The sequence below is a fragment of the Marmota flaviventris genome, chromosome 3 (assembly GCF_047511675.1).
Source record: "Marmota flaviventris isolate mMarFla1 chromosome 3, mMarFla1.hap1, whole genome shotgun sequence".
Taxonomy (NCBI): Eukaryota; Metazoa; Chordata; class Mammalia; order Rodentia; family Sciuridae; genus Marmota; species Marmota flaviventris.
This window is the reverse complement of record NC_092500.1, coordinates 56,646,074-56,670,057: the sequence shown is the minus strand read 5'-3', so window position 1 is coordinate 56,670,057 and position 23,984 is coordinate 56,646,074. Positions and strand designations below refer to the sequence as shown.

At 36.6% G+C, this 23,984-nt stretch overlaps 1 protein-coding gene across 2 annotated transcripts in view; it reads left to right on the top strand.

Annotated features, from left to right (window-relative positions):
* Window positions 1–3,372: 3,372 nt before the first annotated feature.
* The window catches only part of Slc16a7 (solute carrier family 16 member 7), a 170,114-nt gene continuing 149,502 nt past the window's right edge, over window positions 3,373–23,984 (top strand). For both annotated transcript variants that reach the window (XM_071609712.1, XM_071609711.1), the window contains exons 1-2: window positions 3,373–3,486; window positions 7,566–7,699. The gene's annotated coding sequence lies outside the window, so the exon portion shown is untranslated. The remainder of the gene's footprint in view (window positions 3,487–7,565; window positions 7,700–23,984) is intronic.

Below are 23,984 nucleotides of genomic sequence, written 5' to 3'. Positions count from 1 at the left end.
AGAGATTTTTTTGGAGCCCCAAATTAATTTCTTTTGGCAAAAGATCACTTTATGCTATTTTATGGTTGCTGAAAGGCATTACATACAGCAATGTCCAGGGCAATTCTTTTTTTTTTTCCATGCTTTGCAAAATTTGACTACATTTGCATTCCCCCAAACTATGGGTGGCTTCCACAGAAGACATTTCCAAAGTAACCTATGCAGATGTACTCAAAATACAAAACTGGAAGCTTTGGAAAGATGCCTTTCATAATTTGTACATTCTATCATATTCACAGCTTCTCGTCAACTGCAATCTCAGTCACAGTACGCTGTCACTGGATCGCAGGTGCAGATTTATTTTTCCCTCCAGTTTATGGAATATTGGGATATGTGCTCTTTTGTCCTTAGTTAAAACCAATCTATTGTGTGTAGTTTACACACAAAAAAGCCCACTCTGCTCTCATAGACTATTCCTATGAAAAAGGCTATTAAATAAATTTGGGGGTCATGAGAATATATTTTCAGCCTTAAGAGAACATTGGAGCATTGTCATAAGTTCAAGGTTTCATTGGGCTTTTAGGCCACTCTGATATAAAGTCTTATTAAATAAAAACTTGTATTGGTAGAATAGGATAGGATATATTCTCATGACAAAGCAAGCCTTGAGTCCTGCAAGTCTATTTGCTCTTTCTTTATCTTTTAGTGACTTCATTTGTAGTTGTCCCACGAAAAACATGGCCCTGTGTTAGGGAGAGGAAGGGATAAAGAAGGCACACTGGGTCTTGAATCTCAGGCTACTATGAATAGTATATATATATATATATATATATATATATATATATATAGAGAGAGAGAGAGAGAGAGAGAGAGAGAGAGAGAGTCTACATATGTATTTAATGCCTGTGAGATAGAAAAAAATGCCCCCAAATAGAGGCATAAACCATTATTAAATTGTTTATGGGAATCAGCATAGAGGAAAATGGAATCAATCCCTATAGATTAATAGGGAAGTTTTGAAATATTATAGAGTTGATGGCTTATTTGCTGGGCCTTAAAGGAAAAAATAATTGGCTTAGACAATTTTGACATGGACAAAAGTGCAGAGAATGAGAAAAGACAGAAAAATGTGAGAAGATGTGGCACAAAAAAAGAAAAAGCAAAGAACCTGGAATATAAGGGTGTGGGTCCATAGATACATGGGCTTTATTAATTTATATATTATTGATGTGTTTAGTAGTTTGTTTATTTGTGGAATATGAGTTGCCAGAATATTAAGTTTATTGCGGTTCTTTGTTTTTCTCACTATTTTACCTTTTGAACAGAAACCAAGGGGGGAATTTTACCAGAGCATTCCAAATTCTGAAAATTACTTTTTCACTAAATTTTTTCCATTGCTATTTCTGTACAATATTAAACTACAAGTCATAGGATTAATTGACTGGATTTATTCCTAGGTAATACTCCTTTCAGATTCCTTTCTAATCCAACCAAATTTGCATAACATACTTAGCTATAGCAAAAGGCAATTTAGAAATGAGTCCCAAAATGCCAACTCTAGGGCAGTAGGTAAATTAGATCCAGAGTTTTAATTATTGGGAAAACAACACTTAAAATGAAAACTTCCTAAGGTTATAATAAAATGTGATGAGAAGTGATGTTTGGGAGTTGGCAATGGTTAAGTAGGCCCCAAACAGGGACTGTTCAGAACAAGACAAAAAAGAAAAAAACATAGAAAAGGAAAAGGGAGAACAGGGTGAGATTCAGGAAGTATATGTTTTTTATTCTTCTTCTTCCTCCTCTTTGAAAAGAAAGAAAAGTGAGGAATGAGTAGGACAAATATCAACAGCAAACACTCAAGTACATGACTTTGAAATTGCCTTTATGTTTTCTTTTCAAAGATTATTATTCTTCTTTTTTATTTTGCAATTGTAATGAAGGGTTTATAATCACTATTAGACATTCCATCATATACCTAACCTGCTTATATGAAAACATCAATTTGTGTATTTTTAATCTAAAGCAATTTAAGTCCATTCTAGAAATTCCTGCCTTTGCTTTTTAGTTTTAAAGCTATCACTTACTCCCAAACATTTTGAACTTATTAATAGCTACCATTTACTCCTTTCACATTATGTTCTAGCCACTCACATATCATCTTAAATCTTATAAAAACAATGACAAGTTGATATTATTTCTATTTTGAAGTTGTAGAAAATAGAATTCAAGTTTTGTTCATGCCTACAGACTATCTGTGGCAATGGTAAGACAGTGTAAATTTACTCAAGTGATTTCACCTGTGGTTTCCAAATGTGTAAAATGTGAACAATCATAGAATAGATCTAATAAGATCATTGTGAAATCAGGGTGGGGGAAGTGAGTTAAATTGGCAGAAAATTGCAATACAAGTTTTTAAATCCAAGTATATGTTTATTATTCTGGGCATTTTCTTTTACTCTAGGTAGCAATTCAACTTGAAAGTATCAAAGGAACCCAGTCTCTGGAGTAGCCTAAATGTTGATTTCCAGTCCTTCCTCTTTACAACTTCTTCGAGAAGTGTATTTTGGACAGAGGAAGGAATTAAACTAAGGACTGTAGAATTGCCATCATAACTAATGTTGTTCATTGTCAAATAACTAATTCCTCTTTCGAAGCATTAAATCATTTAATAAATTAAATCGAAAAGCAATCATTTACAAATGAATCTTTTTTTTGTTGTCTCATATCTTCCTATTTTCAATATTACAGTTTTCTGTACTCCTTCTCCAATAGTATAAACTTTATTTTCCCCTTGGAGGGGATTGGTTGGTCAACTTTATTGCCCAAACTGACATCCCCACACCTGTCACCTGCTTCCCCCCCCAAAAAAAATCCTTAACTAAATTAACCGCTCAACCCTTTCCCTCTGAGTTCACAATGAGGATCTTCTAATTTCTCTCATTCTTCATGTCTCCTTTGCACACGTTGCTCTCCAATAGGTTGCACACTTCCCTGGGGGTATCTAAACAGACCTACCACACCTGTCTCACAGGTTAAGCCCAAAAGTCCTTCGCCTAAAGCACTAGAGGGCTGATCAGGAACAAAAGATCTCACTTGGTCACAACTAAAATCCGAAGTGGAGTTACTCAAGCCATAGAGAAAGAAAGGGTCTGTAGCGTTGACAGCGGCTTGGAGCATGCTCAGTCCCGTCACCAGGCGGTGCCCCCCCCCCCGCCCCAGCTGCACCCCACCCTGCTCCCGGCGGTCCTCTGACACAACCTCCCCCGGACCCTCCCCCCCATCCCCAGCCCCGGCGCGCGCTCCTCGGCACCCACTAGGGCGTTCAGCAGCGCGCCTCCCCTGCCCGCTGCCCCCCTCCTCCTCCGGCTGCTGCAAGCGAGGACACGTCAGGGGACATAAATAAATAAATAATTCCATTCACCGGGTGACAGCGAGGCGAACCGGCTGCGACTGGGCGGGGGAGGACCCAGAGCTGCAGCGCCCACCCTGTGCCAGAGATCAGATAAAGTAAGTACACTCCGGGAAGAAGGGAGGAGGAGGAGGAGGAGGAAGAAAAGGAGGAGGCTCTGGCGGAGAGGAAGGCAGCGTGCGTCTGTCTGCAACTGGAGCTGCCCAGGGAGCCGCACGCGTGTGTACAAATAATGGCCAGCTTGTGACAAACGCGCCAACGCGCAGTTTGCCAGTGAGCCCTTATATAGGCAAAAACCCCTGAAGCTGCCGCGGCCGAAGAACTGTGGTCCGCCGGGCGCACGGAGCGCGGAGCGGGAGTGGCAGGGGGCGAGCACGTCGGGGTAGTGGGCCTGCGGGGTCCCGGGAGGGATAGCCCTGGGTGGTTTGGGCCAGGAGCTGCCCGCGCTCTCTGTTTTCGGACAGACTTGACCCGCGAGGGACTGCCCAATCTCCTTGGCCCACGGGACTCTGGGATCTGGTTCCTGTCAGGCGTGTCCCTTGTGCGCGCTTCCCCAGCATCTCGCCCCTGGGCCCCTGAGCACCTTGGGGTGGTGTCGTAGCTGCAGTAGGTCGAGACAGGTAGTGAGAATGCGTGTAGGGAGCGGCTGGCTACTCTTGTAGCAGATGATCTGGGCTCGGAGAGCTGGGAGGAAGGGACTAAATGCCAGGGGGCTTCAGTTGCGGTATGCTGAAAGCATGGCGGAGGTGGAGGCAGATGGAAAGGTGGATGCGGGCGAGGCCTGTGGCTGAGCAGAAGGGCTGTACTGACTTGGCAGGGGCCAAGAAGGGCTTGCTTCTCTCCTGTGTATGCTTGGTTTTCTGGGCCGCTGCGCCACGCTTGGGGCGCCAGGCCCAACCAGGTTGCTTGAGAGGCTGGAAGCCCTGGAGCCTGCTCACGTGCTAACTGCCTCCTTCCTCAGCAGATGCTGCAGTGCAGCTGCCCTCTCCATCCTTTTTCTCTTCCACTTGCGCGCTCAGGTAGGATTGCCCACTGCCTTGAGAAGGGCGGTTTTGCCCAAGGCCACTTTCTCTCTACAGCCAGGGAAGGGAATTTTGTGGTTCCATCCCAGAGAAATTAAAACACAAACACAAATACACACAGGAGAGGAAATTAGGGATAGTGTTTCTAGAAGTATTTCTTTGACCCTCATTCCTAGAGAAGTAGGACTGGGTTGCATTAAGCGAGGCTGTTTAGAGGCAATAGGAAAGCTAGTACTTCATGTACTCCTCCTTTCTCTGGTCCAAAAAGAGACGAAGCAGATGAATAAAAATAGCAGGCAATGATAAACGCGTCGTGAAAAAAGACTGGGCAAGAGGAAGTCATGGGCACAAATGCCCTTTCTTGGCACTACAGGCTTTATGGTTAAACCCAGTCAGAGCTCGGAAGGTTGCAAACTTTCAGCACACAGGTTAGCTTGAATGTGCTGTGTCATTTGAACCACAAGTACTAAATGCTCATTTGGTCCAGTGTGGCTGAAAAATCAGAATTGGGTGGGGGCTGCAGAGGGCAGGGCAGATGAGGGTTGAATAAGGTGACTCATATTTAGTCCTGATGAAGCAATCCTAGCTCCACTTTCTGCTTCTGAACACATTACATTTAAATCAATCTAAGTGAGAGGGCAACTGAAGGATTTCAGTGAAAGTAAGATTATAACAGCAGTCAACTCAGTATATTGGGTAACAAATCATAAAGTCAGAAACTACTTTTTGCAAAAATTCACCATAACAGTGTCTAGTTACATGCTGCTCTTTTCTCCCAAGGACTTTTGATGATGGTTAAATGCTCTGAAATTTTAACACTAGTTTCCAATACCCAAATTTGTGAATCTTTCTGTAAATGCTTGGTTTATTTCTAGATATATACTTAGTCTTTTATGATATTTGGCTTACATTTTTGACCTTGAGTCCTTCTAGAGGGAAGGAGCACAGAGTGAACTAAAGAAATGTCCCTAGTCCAGTTATATTCCTGGATCACTTAGCTGAAATAAAAAATGTGTCTCCTGAATTTACTTTTAATTTTATATTCCTTCACCAAATGTTTTTGAGAAGTTCACAGGGGAGAAGGGAATTAATTGTAGAATCAGGCCCAGAATTTGAGCTGATTTCTTGCACTTGTGAAAGAGTGAGTAATTTATTTAATAATCTGGGCTTTATTTTTTCCTTAGTCATAAAATTGGATTACTAGTATCTACCCGGAAATCCTCTTGTTTGGAATAAAGAAAGTGGAAATAGCTAAAACATAGACCAGCGATTTTGAGCCTGTAAAATCATCATCAGCCCAAACATCCTAGTGGAATTACCAAGATGAATGAGATTGGAGTTCCACTCTTAAGAAATTCACATCTAGTCATTCAGGTTAATCCTCCTATTCCATTTGGTTTTTGGTTTTTCATTTTTTTCTTTTCTCAATGAGAGAGGGATACATCCCAAATTACCTGAAAATAATTCAGTAGTTGTTTGAAGAAATGTTTGTATGGTCTGCCAAAATGCAAATTTGAGAAGGGTCCCTTGTCTTAGGAACCTGTGTATCCACCCCAACCTTTTGTTCATTGAGGGCGACCATGTTTGTTCATTGAGGGCGACCATGTTTGTTCATTGAGGGCGACCATGTACAAACAAGTAATTGAAGGTTTTCTCCCTGCTCCCAGGGAGTTTGCTCCTTCTTTGAAGATTATCTTGGCCACTAAATTGATTTCTACTTTTTGAGAGAGGAGGTTAAGCTCTCAATTCTTAGACACTGTGAATAGACCCACTCATACCCAGAAGCCCAAGAATATGGTAACTTACAATCTCTAGAATGCTTGCCATATTCTAGACATGGTGTTTCTGCTTTCTGGTAGCACGCAAACCCCCTTTGAGGTAGGTCTGTCCATATCCATGTTTGCAGAAGAGGAATTTAGGCACAGTTAAGTGACTTGTGTCTGTGGAACAGCTCATGTCATAGTCCATTTTGTATTGTTATAATAGAAATCCTGATACTGGATGATATACAGGATAAAGAAAAAGATTAATTTGGTTCACAGTACTGGGAAGTCCAAACAGTATGGTACTCTTGTCTGGAGAGTGCTTCCTGGTGGTGTTACAGTATGGCAGAAATATGGAGTTGGAAGTTGGTGCATACAAAGGAGGCTAAGCACAGGCCTTGTAACAACCCATTGTCACAGCAACTAATACAGTCCCCTCTGACCTAAGCCACTCTTCTGAGATAAGTATTAATCCATTATGAAGGTGATGTCCCCATGACCCAAAATGCCTCTCAGAGGCCCTACTACATTTGAAGACCATTTTGTGGTGGGACCAAACCTCAACAAGAGTTTGCAGAGGGACAAATCTTATTAAAACCATAGCAGCTAGTAAGTGGCTATCCTGGGAGACAGCACCCAGGCGGTCTGTCTGGCTTTAGCCACTACACAGTACAACTTCTGCCTTGTATAAAGCTAAACAAGGCCAGATTGTTGTGTTCTTCATCACTTAGTGCAGTGCCCAGCACACAGTAGCACCGGAATCTTATTATAGAAAGAATGAAGGAGTGAGGGAGGCAGAAATGCAGGAAAAGGGGAAGAGAAGGAAATAAAAAAGGAACAAACTGAGTCTCTTCTGCCTTCAACTCTGAATATGATAGAAAATGCTATACAGACTTCCCTGAGGACAAGATAGTTGCCATTAAGGCCCATTTGTGTGAATTAGAAAAGTACTCTCTTTGGGCTGAAAAATTAGCAAAAGGTGTCTATACAAATCAAATAGAAACCCAATTAAAATGGCTAAGAAATAGAAAAAAAACTACATTCAGTGGCTGTGAATTTAAATATCACTTCATAAACTGGTTGACTTTGTCTTATTCAGCATGGAGATAGAGCTTGTAGTTGTATCCTGAACACCAAAGAAGAAAACACTGTCAAGTGTCATAGACTGTGCCTGACAAATAGAAAGGCATGCAGCAATCACTAATTGCAGTCTTTTACTATTTTGGCCCCTTTTCCCCCAGCCCATCTCAAGGAAGAAGCCCTCTCCTGGTTCCCACATCTGGATGTAATCTGTGTTCATCTGAACTGCCTTGTAACTTGATCTAGGATGCTCTTACTCTGTTTTACTTTCTACCATAATTCTCTGAGTAAGCATCCTATCTCTCTTCCTAGGCTTCATGGTCTTTGAGTGAAGAGACCATTCATCTGGGAAGCCAGCTTACTGGACAGGGCAGAGGTAAAAGCAGGAGCTCAGAAGTCTGGCCCGTCTGGGTTCTGATCTCGGCTTTGCCACTTGAGCATTAAGGGTAAGTTGCTAAATGTCTTTAAATTTTGGTTTCTCATCTATTAAAAAAAGAAAATAATAACCACTTTTACATATTGATTGTAAATATTGAGATAGTGAAATAGCACTTGCCTAAAAAATAACTCAAAACATGTTTGCTGGTTTGGGCTATTAAATATTTGGCCTGAAAGCTTTTAGGGTGCTATAAGGATCACTGGCTTATTCTGACCAGATTTTCAGAAACTCTTTGAAATCTCAAGTCTCCCATTAGATGACATAATAGTGTTGAATTGCATAATAAACCACTAAACAGACTTCCCCTGAGAGGTCAACCTGGTTTGTCACAGGCTTTCTTAAAACTGTTTGGATCAAAGTGATTAGGAAATGTGTTAGAAGACAACTGCTCAGTAATTCTTGGTGAGTAATAGGTTCTTTTCTTTTTAAACTTGTAGGAAAAAGCATTTTTTAATTGCTGTCTTGTATGGTGAACCTAGGAGCCTAATCTACCTACGTGGGATATTCAGCAGTTTATATCTCAGTATGATAGAATAGCCTAATATAGGCCATTGTTTAGAAGAATAAATCACATTTACCAAACATATTTGACAATTAGTAATTATGTAGGGTGATATGTGCATTTATATATGAAATAATTGAGAATACTAGAAAAAAATGTGCATTTATATATGAAATAATCAAGAATACTGGAAAAAAACACGTTAAACAAATTGAACTTAACTATAATAAAACTAGTGCAGCTAGACAAGTTGAACTAATTTTTACTTGGATGCACTAGAGACACTTTCAACATATTCACAAATCTCAGTTTTGATAAATGATGCAACTATTGTTAGAAATGGTTTTCCTGACCTAATACCAAAACTTTCTTGTAAATGTTTTCATTAATATTCATTGAAATTCCTAAGGAGTTCAAGAAAACTCAACAGGACATTTGATTGACAGCTATAAGATGCTGGTATAAAGATTTTTCTGTTAATGGTTCTGTGCAGTTTGGATTGTTTCACAAAATATCTGTGGTTTAATTATAGAAACCAGTGACTAATTTTTGGTAATGCTTGGCATTAAAACAACGACTTTCAGTTGAAAATATTTAGTAGTAGTGGTGAACCCAAGTGAAACATTTGTTTAAATAAAGATCTGTGTAAAATGCTGGTGTTTTATAAAAAGCATTTTCTACTTTCTCCCCTAATAATATGATGACGTGTATTATTACTTAGTCTTGATTCCTAATCATATTTTGATTAAAGCTGTTGGCTGAAGAATCATTATTAGTGAGCTTTACATTACTATAATGAAATACCTGAGGCAGCTAACTTATAAAGAGAAAATGTTTATAATTTAGCACACAATTTGAAGATTTAAAGTCCAAGATTAGATGGGGTGAGGGTGGGGTGAAGTTGTAGGGAGTTAAGGATTGGTTTGACATTTGGTGAGGATGGTAGATAGTAGCACATTATGGCAGGAGTGTGCGTGTGTGTGTGTGTGTGTGTGTGTGTGTGTGGCAGGGATAGGGGGGCAAAGGGTCACATCTCAAACCAGAGCAGAGAGACAGAGAGAGAGACTGGGAATCCGTAATTATCCTTAAAGGTCCGGTTGCTATAACAAATTGTCAAAGATTGTGTGGTTTATAAACAACAGAAATTTATTCTCATAGTTCTAGAGCTGGGAAATCTGAAATCAGAATACGGCATGGTTGACTGGTGTTGAGAGTTCTATTCCAGGGCACAGACTGCAGGTTTCTACATCTTCAAGTGGTAGAAAGAGGGTAAGAGAGCTCTCAGGAACCCCCTTTATAAGAGCACTAATCCCATTTCTGAGGGCTACATCCTCATGACCTACTTACCTCTCTCCCTGCCTCCTGCACAGCAAGGGATCAGTAAACTGAACAGGAGGGATGTAAACAAGCTGAGAAAAATTAATCAAAATTGTAGAAATAAAATAAAAACTCATTTATTAATTGAAAGCGGGGGGCACAGTGGGTGATCAGCTCTGATGGAGCCTGGGTCTAACAAAGAAAAAGAGCCTACCTTTTATTTTTATAGATAGGAACACCAAAGGGTTTCAGTGTGACAGGCTTCTTGAGGAAAATAGGATAAAGATAGGAAAAACAAGCTATATGAGGCTTGGCAAGTTATGCCCACCTCCTCCCTCTGGGTGACGACGTTTTGAAATCAAGGCCTCTTGAACTAGTGAGTTCCATGGCAAACACAGAATTTCACCCATCAGCAGAAATCACCTTGCAAATGAGTGTTCCCAGGGCATCCTGGCACTGTGGGTTCCCAAGAGCAGTGTTTCACTGTTCAGGGCTTTACATAGTTTGAAACAATGATTTATCAACTGCCTATGACATACCTTCAAAAGCCACCACCTATTAATAGCATAACCTTGAGGAGCGGGTAGGATGGCAAAATATGAAATTTGGTTGGTGGGAAGAATGAAATCAAAACTAGTAAGAAGATCCTTTTTATACAATATCACTAAAAATTGACTCTGAAAATGAGAGACATTTGGAGCTCAGGCATATATTGGAATATACCTTTAGAAATCTAAAAGTGTCTAACTTAACCACCACATGATGAAGCTTCTGTCTTGTCTGAAGTTAATCAAGGGCCAAGACTGTTGTGCTCTTCATTGTTTAATGCAGAGCCCGGGACATGGTACTACTGAACATTTATAGAAAGAAGGAAGGAAGGAAAGAGTGTCATCCCTGTGACTAGAGCTTTTCATACCTTGGCTCATTAAAAACTTACAATAGCCCAATGAAATGTATATTCTTTTTTCCCATTTTACAGAAGCCCACTCTAAGAGAGAGATAGAAGCAAATAATTGTCACATTGGGTCCTTAACAATGGCCTTTGACCTCCATATGCCAATAGTTTTCTGTCAGTCTTTATAACAACAACAAAAAAAATCCCTCTACATTTTAATTTGCCTCTGAGTAGAATGGCACTAGATATTGGCCAATATGATCAAATTGAGAATGTTTAACGGCATAAATTTATCCTTGGGATCAGAATATTCTCAAATAAAAAAATCAATTTGTTTTTTCTTTAAGGAAAAAATAATAATCTCGTATGAAAACAATTTGATTTGAAAATATGAATTTTTTATTTATAAAGTATAATAATTATTAGCATTTAATAATCCTAGATCTCCTGGCTTCCAGATCTTCATTTGCTTTAAATTATCAGCAGCTTTTGGCAAAGCTGGAACTTGTTGCTCCTTGAATTCCTCGTTTGGCTTCTGTTTGCTTCTGGTCCTCTCTGGCTGTTCTCATTTCACTGGAGTATCTGTTTCTAAATTTCTGTTTTTGGTTTTTCTTCTGTCTTTATTTTGTTGATTGTGAAATTCCTCAATGCTTGACCTTCATTTTCTTCTGGTAGGAATAACTTCCAAGTCATGGTCTTCAGCTCTGACCTTCCCTAAGCTCTAGGCCTCTCTGGACATTTCCAGTTGTCTGCTAGATAGCTCCCTTTATTTTGCTGCAGACATCTCTGACACCCTGTGGTCTCTCCTGAACTTTCTAAGTCTCCTTCCTTCCTTTTTTTAACCTGCACTTATTTTGTTAGTATCAGCATTATTCCAGTCTAGAAGTTTTAGAGAACCCCCTCCCTCTAGCCTTCTATCTCACAATTATATACCCACAATATACCTGTCTTCAGAAACTCCTATGGCAGCATATCTCCCCTACTATGTTAGTAACACTTTGATGACCACCATGATCTAGCACCAAAGGACCAACATTTCAGTGCTTGCATGATGTAACTACAGACAGCTTTTCCAGGCCCATCTCCCACAGCCATCCTACGCAAATCAATTTGAACTGTCCTCTGTTCCTCATTCATTCTCATTTTATTTCCTGCACTGCATCTGTGGTCATACTCTTTCATATTGACATGCTCTAACTTCCTACTATTTCCATTTCTAACTTTAACTTTACTTTCAGAGCTGCTTATATTAGAAATTCCTCTGAAGCCTCTGGATTAGGTAAAAGAAAAGTTTTCTAAAATTTCAGTACATTGCATTTGTAATACCTTAGTTGTTCCAAACATGTTATTATAATTGCCCTTGTATAAGTCTTTAGTTTCTCACTACACTTCGGACTTCTGGATGTCATGGATTATAAATGTTAATATTCATGCCTCCTTTAGCAGTTGGGTGGATTTTGGAATTGCAAGGAATTTAGTGTACATCTGAGTGTTCCGACTTTTGTGTATTGTTTCTATTTTATCTTTGGCATCTTTGATAACCACCATTTGGGGTTTATTTTAAGGATACACATAGTATACACATGGAAGCAGCCTATTTTTTTTAAAAGGTAGTTCTAATTTGGACTACATTTTTTTTTTGTTGTTGTTGTTCTAAGGTGTTTATTCAGCTCTCTGTGGCTGAAATAGATTACTTTTCCAGTTGAGTGGCAGCCTGTACATACATGGTGACAGTTCACATGTCTTATGTTTTCTTTATCAATTTAACGTATTTAGTTTTCTTAACTGTTCTTTATTTGACCTGATTCTTTTTCAGGGCTGTTGCATTTTTGGAGGAGACTTTAGGAAAGTCCAAAAGTATACAGAATACTTACTGGAGTACAGTGGTTGTTTCTGACTATAAATATTTGAACTGTTGTTCATGACACAACTGATCAGCACTACACTGTTTTCAGGTGAAGTCAAAAGGTGACAGTCAAGGTGTGTATATGGACTCACCTCTGGAAGAACTTCTCTGCTGACTTGGGGCTGAACATTTTTTTCTCTGTGTAATGAATTAACAAAGGAAGAAACCACTAAAAGATAGAGGGAATTTAATTTTAAATTTTGATTACAATTGGAAATTAGCCATTCAATAAAATTATCCTCCTCCTTTGTAGGTTAATAGAATCAGAGGTAAAACAACAAATATACCATGTATGTATATGAATAAATGAGTTTAAAGGTAGTAGACCAAAGGAGTAAGCTATTAGGTAAAGTTACAGAGTTAACCTTTGTGTAAAATTTAAGTTGCCTTTATTGAACACTTCTGTATGTAAGGCATCCTTTTAGTACTTTATATGTTTTAACTAATTTTATCCTCAAAAAATTCTGAGGAAGCATGGTTATCACCCTCATATTCCAGATGAGAGAATTAGAACACAAGGGTAAAATATCTTGCCAAAGTTACTCATCTTGCCAGGGGAGGGGTCTGGATTTTAATCTATTAACCACATACACTTTTCACTATTAGTATTTTCAAATGATTAGTACTTCAGTGAATTTTAAGACATTCTAGAGGAAGGAAATTTGAGAACATCTAAAAACATTTTTAACTAGTCAAGAGACTAGTCAAATATAATAGGGTGGGTCTGTTAAAACACTCTGACAAGAATAATAAACCTTCCTTACCATTTGAATTAAGTATATAGAACAAGGTAGGAAGCTTAGAGAAAACACTGACCTCTTATGAACCCAGGGAGGCTGGAGAACCATTATGGATTAAAGAACAATAAATATGAGATGTCATTCCCTTAGATTGGTTGTGAGTGGTGGGGGTAAATGTGTATGGGGTGGTAGGACTCCTAAGGATGTCCTGGACTGTTGGTACGAGCAGATATATGAACAGAGATGAACAGAGTAGGAAAAGTATATGTCACTTTTCTCATGGAAAAGTATATGTCAAATCTACAATGAAGGGAGATTTTTTTTAATTATTTTTTAATTTTAGTTGTCAATACCTTTATTTTATTTATTTATTTTTATGTGGTGCTGAGGATCAAACCCAGGGCCTTGCGCGTGCTAGGCACGTGCTCTACCGCTGAGTCATAGTTCCAGCCCCTGAAGGGAGATTCTTGAAGAAGGCCTCTGACATATTTCAAGCCAGAGAATGCAATGCTTTAACCAATAGCATTCATCTATTATGTTGTTCCAGATACTGTTTTAGATGTTAGAGAAATGACTGAAAATACATTTGTGAGTCTTTTTTAGTCTTCAGTCACACAAATAATCAGACATATTCTTGAAGCAAGATTAAGCATTTTGTGTCTCGGAGGAAACTTTTTGTAGAACATCAGGGCTGTTTCCCTTTAGTGGGTTTCACTCTATAGTTCTCACTTTAGTCACTTCCCCCTTTCTCTCCATCTGTCCTGTTAGATCAGAGGCTTTGGAGGTAGGCAAGTAGACCTCCATGAATTTTGACTCAGCCACTGTTAAACTGTTTGACTAAAAATCATTATTTAAATTTCCAGAGCTAAATTTTTTCATTTTGAAAGTGGTTAATAAAGCCTATTTATAGTTTTTCATTGGAGAGCAAATAAAAAATGCTGGAAGCCAATAGATGGTAACACAGTCATTTTGTTCTTATCCTGCCCGTGTATTTGGTGTGTTTTCAGGAAGAGTTTCCTTATCCCCGGGGAATTCTATTTTCTGCACAAGTATTTGTGGGTTATAATATTTCAGTTTAAACTAGAACCAAGTAGGATGCTCAGAAAACAAATAATGTGTTGACTTTACAATAATGTGCATCTTTCCAATATATACAAAATCCTGGCTTCTGAACATATACAAGAACACTCACATATTGACATCAATGCTACAAAAGTATTTAAATGATGAATTTTTCACTTAGCTACAGAGTTAGTAGTGTCAGTTGGGAGTATATTCCAAGTGAATTTTAAGATAAGAATTCCTTAGTTTCCATCTAGCTATAATAGTGCATATAAGCACATTTAAAAGCTGCCACAAATAGACTTTCTATGGACTTTACAGATATTTGTTCATGTTAAAACATAAATATACACCAACATGATTCATGATAATATTACTTTACAGATAGGGAGAATAAAGACTCAGTTTGCTGCATTTTTAAATAAAAGTATTATTGGAATACAGCTACATCTCTTTCTTTCCATATTTTTCTGTATCTGCTTTCCTGCTACAGTAAAGTTGAGTAGTTCTGACTTAGCCTATAAAATCTAAAATATTTGCTATTTGGTACTTTAGAGAAAAATATGTGTTGATCATGCTCTAGGATTTAGAAAGAGGGACATTTTGTTTTGTGATGAAGCAATGAAAGAAGGCTTTAATTAACGAAGTAAAATTTGATTTGGAACTGAAAGAGAGTCTTTGGTTAAGTGAAGAAAGGATATGCCTCTTTTAAGTGCCATAAAACTCAAAATGGAAAGCAAACATCTATAAATACAAGTCTGCTTAAGTATAAGACTCATATATATATATAGTTTATATTATGTTAAAACCAATGTACTTTTTAGAGCATTCATCCAGAACACTGATCCTTAAACTTGATGAAACATTTGACTCAACTGGTGGACTATTTAGGAGTTTTCTTTTACTTAACAATTCATGGTGCTAAAGTGTAGAGTCATGTGATCTAGTAGATTTATTACTTTGATAAAATTGATTATTTTATGTTGAGGGCAGAGACCACTTTTTCCTTCCATGTTATTTCTATTTTCATAAACTGAGGGAATGAATGGGCATAACACCAGCATTTTTTTTCTAATCACTACTTACAATAAAATACTAGATATTGAATGCACAACTAAGTACTAGCACTATGACAAGAGCTTTTCATACTTTATCCCATTAGAAACTTAAAATAAGCCAATGAAGCTGATGCTCTTATTCTCATTTGATAAGAGAATACTGAGGAATAGATAGAAGAAAATAATTGGCATAAAACCACAAACTAGTAAGAAAACCTTCTTTATACAACATGACCAAGAAATTGACTCCTTGAGAATCACATACTTTTAAAGCTAGTATATAAATTAAAATATACTTTTAGAAATTTTTAAAAAGTGAATATTCCAATTTGTTCTATCATGTGACCAAGTTTTTTTTCTATTCAGAGCATTGTGCCATATATTAAAAAGTTCAGTCAGTTTTTACTACAAATGCTTCTGCAAATTTTTATTGAAAATACTGTCTTTGTGTGTGTGTGTGTATGTGTGTGTGTGTGTGTGTGGTACTGAAGATTTAACACAGGGGCACTCAACCACTGGTCTATGTCCTCAGCCCTTTTCATTTTTTGAGATAGGGTCTTTTGTTTCTTTCCCAGGCTGGCCTTGAACTTGCTATTCTGCTGCAGCCTTCTGAGTAGCTGAAATTACATGTGTGTGATAGGAGGCAGGCAAGTAGACCTCCATGAATTTTGTGTTACAACAGGCCTGAAGAAAATATTAACTTATAATGGGGCCAGAACTCTGTGTGTGTGAGACTCAATTTCTTTCTCTGTTACTCTTTGCTTTGCCTCTTAATGTTCAGTTGTTTGTAGTTTTCCTCCCTTTTCTACCTTTTCCTGTCGTTTCCCTTTCTCATAGTTACATAGGTTCCACTGATCTGTTTCATAGTGTCTTTGATGTATGTAGCTATAAAGAGCTGAGTATATTTTCCTAAGTCAAGAACTGCCTCAGAGTAAAGATAAAAATCAATGAAACTTAATAACAGTTAGTTCATCCTTATCCCCAGGGATATATTCCAAGACATGGATGGCTGAAACCAAGGATAATACTGAATCTCATATGTACTCTGATTTTTCCTCTACACATATACTTATGATAAATTTGTCCCTTTCACTTCAAAGAAGGATTTCATGATTTTTCTTTAGTGTAGTTGAACTACCAGCATCATAACTTTTGCATGTTAGGACGGTTATTAAGTGAAATAAGAATTAACAAGCACTGCAGTACTGCCAATAATTGATGTGGTAGCTAAGATGGCTACTATGACTCAGGAACTTGTAGTTCATGTAGCAAGGATACACTGAACAAAGGGTCGATTCCTGTCCTGGGTGGGTTTATCACTCCACTTAGAAAATACTGCACAAAATATTGAGTTGTTTATTTCTGGGACTTTCCATTCAACACTTACAGACAATGGTTGAACACTGGTAACTGAAATTCTGAAAAGTAAAACTGATTTGGGGTGACTACCGTACCACTTTCTTTTTCTGAACTCAAGGGAGAAGATACTATAGAATAATTTGCAACTCACTAATGGATATGGCAAAATAATAAAGGGATATAAAATAGTAAATGACTCAGAGGAAGCCACAGGGAGTCCAAGAAAATATTAGTATGTTGTCCCTCATGGGCCACATTAGCATCTCCCATGGCTACTGTGCCATGGGAGAACATTAATTACACACAGTAATGACCTGATACAGAAGGATTCACAGACATCAGATCTACAGGTCACACAAAAATTATTTCATTTTTCATCATTCATTTTAAAGTAACACATACTATTAATTTGAGAAAAAAAATACTTCAGTGACAAAATAATGGATTCTTATATTTTTATGTGATTTTTATTAATAACGTAAATTTATTACTCTTTCTCCCTAAGAAACCTGGGTCTGTTTGTTTTCAAAAGTTCCCTGAAGAGGAAAGACACACTTCTGAAAGTATCATCAATTTAGAAATTTAATTATGACTATTCATTGGGATATCTCAGTGTTTATTATCAAATTTATTTGGTATTTGGTCTATAACTTTCATTTAAGAGTGAGTGTCTGAACCAACTCTTTTAGTCCATAAGCTATTTTGAATTATTTCACATTTTATTAGTCCTTTTATCTTATAGCTTCTTGTCTTAAAGCAATAATACTTAATATCTGTTCAACTCTACATTCAGATTATGATTTGTAGTCTTTAAAATCTAAATTTAAAAGAAAAATTATTTGATACTCTTTTGGTGTCTGAGAGATTTTCAAGATGATTTACACACCCAGATTTTTGGAATTAACAAAGGGATGAGCAAGGCAGTGTGACAGACACAGGTTCATGGGGCTTTTACATGGATCACTTAGTATAATCCCGAATGTCATCTGATATTCTGAACAGTCCTATAGAATGGACATTTTCATCACCAATTTAGAATGGAATAAATGTAGCCTTGGATGGCTCGGATGGGTTAAGTAACATGACTCTATTTCCAAAATCCACTCATTCTTCGGTATTTCACATTATCTTCTCATGTAAACCGGGAGCTCCCCTTTGCTTTCGCACACACATTTCATGAGAGGGTTAAATTGTGGGGACAATGATACATAAATACTTAGGATTCTATTCTTTTAAAATGTGCTCATTTTAAAAAATCCACTCCTAAAAAATCATATTTTTAAATGTCAAAATGTCAAAATCATACCTGGAAGTCTTCCCCAAGAAACAAACAAATGAAAAAACCTCAAAGTATAATAAATATGTTGGCAATGTGTTATTTTACACTCTTCTACACTCATAATCTTTTTTTTCCAAAAATGTTAATTCTATATACTGCATGTTGAGACTAATGTCAGTACCAACAAATCAGGTAGAAATCAATAACATTATTAAATTAAGGCTTTGTTTAAATCACTGAAATCTGAATATTGTTTTACACCTCTCCAAGTATTTGAATATACTTTATCAAACAGGTACATTCAACTCCAATTATACCTTAATAAGAAGACTATCCATTTCTAAAAACATCTTAGTAATAATTGTTTCATTAAATTACCCAGAACTTCATTATGATTTCAAATTCAATGTAAAAGTCCATTAAACCTATTTCAAAGCAATTTTAGAGGTTTCTCATTGTAAACAATTTAGGTCTTAATGCTAGTCCTGTGATCAGAACCTTGAAGAGGGTGCTCTTATGAAATTCTAACATACATCTTTGAAAATGTGTTTCTTTTATAATAATATGCAATTTCATACTACATGATTGAGATAATATGTGTTCTGCATGTGAGGCACTTCAGTTAGGCAACATTGGGCTTTGTTTACCAAGTTTTGTCTTAGTTCAGGCTGCTGTAAACAAACACTATAGACTGAGTGGTTTATATACAACAAAAATTTATTTCTCACAATTCTGGAGGCTGGGAAGTTCAAGATCAAGGTGTTGGCAGATTTCATGTCTGGTAAGCGACCACTTCCAGGTTCATAGACAGGTGTCTTCTGTCACCTCACATGGTAGATGTGGAATCTCTTATAAATGTAGCAATCCCATTCATGAAGGCTCCATTCTCATGACCTACTTATCTCCTAAAGGCCTTACTCCTTAATGACATTATCTTGGAGGTGAGAATTCAACATGTGAATTTCAAAAGGACATAAACATTTAATCTGCAGCAAGGTTTTATAGTATTAAATACTCTTACAACTCATTGTTGACAAGAGAATCTAATTCCTTCATTACAATTAAAATAGCTCTTTCTTGACATCAAAAAGATATCTAATCAAGGAAGTGATCAAGTAAAAGGTACATCTTACTCCCTGAATGTTTTATAGGGAGAGTTGATGAGGAACACAGGAAATAATCCATATTTAATTGGATGCCTTTATGGACTGGTCAAGAATATAGATCATGTATTTTTCAAACAATCCATATTATTTGAGCAGTAACTTTCTGAAGCCAAGAATCAAAAGCCAGTAATTCAAACAAGAGGGAATATGTATATCAGATATTCTTGAGTGCATAAGACTTCTTTCATAAAAATTCAATTAGAGATTACAGTTGAAAAGGTCCTAGGATTACCATTAACAATCTTGTTAAGGTTCTTACTAAGCTAAATACAATATTCAAATAGAAAGTCCATTTGGGTCTTTAAGCATCATATATTCCCAGTTTCTTGGGGTGAGAAACACTTTTACATGGACTATTTTGGTTTCTGAAAGGACCGTCTTTTGTAATCAAACCATTAATCAAAGGAAGTGGTTTGGATGTGCTTTCATGTTATTAAAGGGTATAATATAAGATGATTGTAGTGCCATGATTATTTATTTTATTATACAATCAACCTTTTTAAAAAATAATGTATTGTTTTCTTATCCACCTGCAATAGTTTAAATGTGTCTGCTCCAAAATTTATATGTTAAAATTTAATAGTCCATGTGATAGCATTAAGAAATGTGGCCTTTAAATGGTGATTAGGTAATGAGGTTCCTTTTTCATGGGTAGAATTAAGGCCCCATGCTGCTTTGGGGCCTCTTGCCCTTCTGTCTTCTGCCAAAAGAGGACACAGTCTTCCATCCTAGGAGTATGCAGCAACAGGGCACCACATTGGTGGTGGACAGAGGGCCTGGTCCAGACACTGAAGGACAGAAGGCCTAGTCTAGACACTGAACTTGTCAGTGCTTTGATCTCAGACTTCATAGTTTCTAGACAGTGAGGAGTAAATGCTTTTATAAGTTACCCAGTCTGTTGGATTTTATTGTAGAAGTACAATTAGGCTAAGACAACAGCCTTCTCCTTTCTATGTCCCTGAGAAATCTCTCAAATTCCTAGAACTCTGAAACTAAAAACATACATAATGATGTAAGATCATAAATTCTCAGTTTCCTTCACTCCTTCCTTCCTTTCTTTTTTCCAGTGATGGGAATTGTGTTCAGGGCCTTGTGCATGCTAGGGAGATTCTCTATAACTCAATTGCATCCCCTTCCCTTTATTTTCTATTTTGAGACAGGGTCTTCTTAAGTTGCAGAGGCTGGCCTCAAAACTTGAAATGCTACTGCCTCAGCCCCCCATAGCTGGGATTATAAGCAGATGCTACCATGCTCAGTTTATAATTTTGTTTTAAATATGGCAGTGATCACTAATAAAATCCTTCCTTTTCTTCACTTGACATTGACTTTCACCTTTTGTTTCTTTATGATCTCTTGAAAGAGGGATTTTGTGATAGGTTTGAAAACAGGTGTGTGAAGAGACTTATGTGTCAAGATTGGCGAAAGTTCAGATGCTGAGTTTACCACCTCTGTGAAACCAACACATTGCATAGTCACAATTAAACTGCAAAGTGACCAGGCTTCTTCTCTTGGTGACTCTTCATGCGCTTTGGAGTGCCACGGATGATGTTACCATTGTGCTAGAAATCTGCACCTGGCCAGTTGTTGGATATTGAACCAATCAACATGAAGACACTTGTGTCGCTGCTTATGTTTTCTTAAATTCATCTTACTTATAACAGATTAGAATTTATTCCAGAGAGCTCCCAAGTCCCAGAAAAACCAAAGGGGAGACTGTTGGAACCTGCATGTTGCCTTGTTTTACACCCTGACCTGGTTCCTGCTCTATGACTTAACTCTGTTGGATCTTGGCATAAACTCTGGCCAAGACCTGGTGACTGTTCTCTGAAATGCCCTTCAGTTTTACTGGAAGGAGAAACTACAAATAACAGTCATGGGAACCTAACAGTTTCCAGAAGCCAGACTGACAAAGAAAAGCATAAAGGACAAGCAACAGCATGATGCCTAAAGTAACTGGCTTGTTGCTTTACCACCCTGGGCCTGTAACCTTTAGGTTTAAATAGAGTAGGCGTTTCATTGTATGGCATTTTACTTGGTACGAAACAAGAATTGGAGGCACTTGTTAAAGTATTTACTGAAGGTGGATGTGCCTTGATAATACCTAAATAACATCATTTTGTAGATATCCTTTCTTTGCTCTGACCAAAGCATTTCATCATTTATTTGGAGCAAAACTAAACAAGACACCAACAACAAAAAATAATTTCTTACACAATTCACATATTCTGGGTTGAGCATTTAAAGTGTCGAAATTCTATTTATTCTTTATGACTCTTTCCTTCACATTATTGCAAACTTAATAGGCATTTTTTTAATGAAAATCATGAGTGATTCTTTTAAAAATACCAAAAGCAAATATTACTAGTTGAATTTTAAGTTATTTTATTTTCCTGCAGTTATAAAAAATAACCCTATCATCTTTTTAAGACTCAGCTTGTCTCTGTTCCTTAATTTTTTAATTGTCTCAAGTCAGCTATTCATGAGAGTAAAAATAAGGAAGGTTCAAAAGAATGAGGAAGCCAAACTAAGTCACTTTATTCTGGAGAAAAGTATAGTTAATAGAAATTAAAGAAATTTCATCATTTCTGGAGGAAGCCCTGTATATGAGAACTGTGATACATGCAAATTATTTCCATAGTGTTCTTAACATTCATAATTTAAAGGTAATTAGAACTCTTTTATATTATTATAGTTAACAGCATATTTTGTAGTATCATTATCCAGTTAAAATCATATTCTGAGAATTTATTTCAGATAAGTGATATTTTATAGGTTTTAGTTATTATGTGTTGTGGCATAAATGCATTCTTTGGGTAGTTAGCTGACTAACTTTATTAATAATCTATATTTTCTAGTGAATAATATTTTGATTTAATATTATGGGATGAAGACAAATTTTTTTCTTTTTTAAAAATATAATTGTTAGGCCAATTTCTTCACTAAATTAAGCTTCCTGTATTATTATTCTATTCTGCATGCCTTTAATTATATGAATATATTACTTGAATTAATCCTCATTTATGATATTTATAAAGGCAAAAATGGTTTCTTCAACATTAATGTACTCATAAAGTGTTATTTGGTTTTGGACTAGCAGAAAACCCCATCTGTAGTCGACATTTAGGCAATGCCTAAGTTCAAAATTTTCCAAATCTGATATGGATATCATTTTTAGAGATTTTTATGGCACTGGAATTTTGTAGAACACTGTTTAAGAGACATTGCCTTGAAGAAAGATCTTTGTCTTCATAGGCAAACTACAATTCTGCAAGCATTATTTATAAAACTTTGCATATACCTGAAAAGTAATTAAATTTAGATTTGAGTTTTAAACATATTTCATATTCTCAAGTGTTTTAAAATACATGCAAAGTAGATAAACTCTGTCTCCATTTTCATAGTAAAATTATAAACACCAAGATCATTGGTTTATTAATATTTTAATGTTGGTATAAATAGTAATAATAGCAGAAAAATAAATGGATTATTGGGGTGAGAACTAACTCCATAATTACTATGTGAGATCATTATGGTCATTTTATTTACTGTTGAGAGACTCACTTTGTCTTTCTAAACCTTGGGGTATGAGTTACGAAAAGTATTTTTTTTTTCTTGCGTCCCTTCTTTCTGTGGATTGCAACATTATATGTGTCTACATATAATTCCAAATAAAATTCTAAAATTTTTAAATCCCTTGGTAGTAAAAGCTCTTAATTGTTGAACTCTATCTTCATTTTACCATTGTTAATAGCTGACCGAATTTTATGTAGAACTTCAGATTTTTGCCTCTTAGTAGCCAGACATTGAATATCTATTGCAGAATATTATGAAAGGAAAAAAAAAAAAACACTGAAATTATTCCCTGACATGTGTAACCCAAATTATCTTTTATAGCCATGGTATTGTAGCTTGTAACCACATGGTTGTATTGCTTAATTAATGATAACATTTATGTTTGTCTGCTACATAGTTAACATCCTATAATCATTTTTCTCACCATATTCTAACACATTTATTCCATATACTGTGTACTCATACATGTATTAAACTGCATGGCTGACATAAATTGCTAGATAACTACAGAATTGAAAATATGGCTATTTCAGTTATTATTTATTTATATCAGGGATTGAATCTAGGGGTGCTTAAACACTGAGCCATGACTCCAACCCTTTTTTAATATTTTATTACAGACAGTGTTTTGCTGAGTTGCTCAGGGCCTCGCTAAATTGCTGAGACTGGGTTTGAACTCCCAATCCCCCTGCCTCAGTCTTCTGAATTGTTGGGATTGTAGGTGTGTGCCAAGGTGCACAGCACCTTAGTTCTTTTTTGCCAATTATGTCTCTGTATTATCTCATTTCATTCTTTCTAGCATGATTGAGATTTATGAAATTAAAAAATGTAGCTGTATTCAATAACAGGACAAAAAAGGTGAAAAAAGTTACCTCTATTCAAGAAGCTCAAAGAGCAAGTTTCCTAATTTTGACTAATTTTTGCCAATCTATTAAAATGGCACAGTGATTTTTCTAATATTTGTGTATATTCCCATTTGTAATGTGATTATGAAGAAAATTTCTAGAGATCTATTTCTCAATTACTTTAAAAACTCCATGTCAGATGCATCTAATGTGAACATTTTAACAGTTGGAGTGACTTTCTTTAACATGAAGATTTTTACCAAATACTCTCTATTCCAATGGACATTTAGCCTTTACCTCATCTGATTTATAAAACATGTTTTTTTTTTCCTTCATAGGTGTATAGGACTCAAAGGAAAATTAAAATTCTAGATTCACAATAAAGACTTCAGTTCAATTTAGTATCTTGGATTGTATTACATAGTCTCGCTGTATAAAATTGAATCGTGATCAAAGGAACTAGAAATTATTTAGCCCAGTTTTTATCCAGTGAGTTAATTCTACTTAATGTATGGAAAGTGACAAAATTTCTTCAGTTAAAAAATTTGCAGGCTTACAGTCAACCTGCCACCTTACAGGAGTTCATTTCT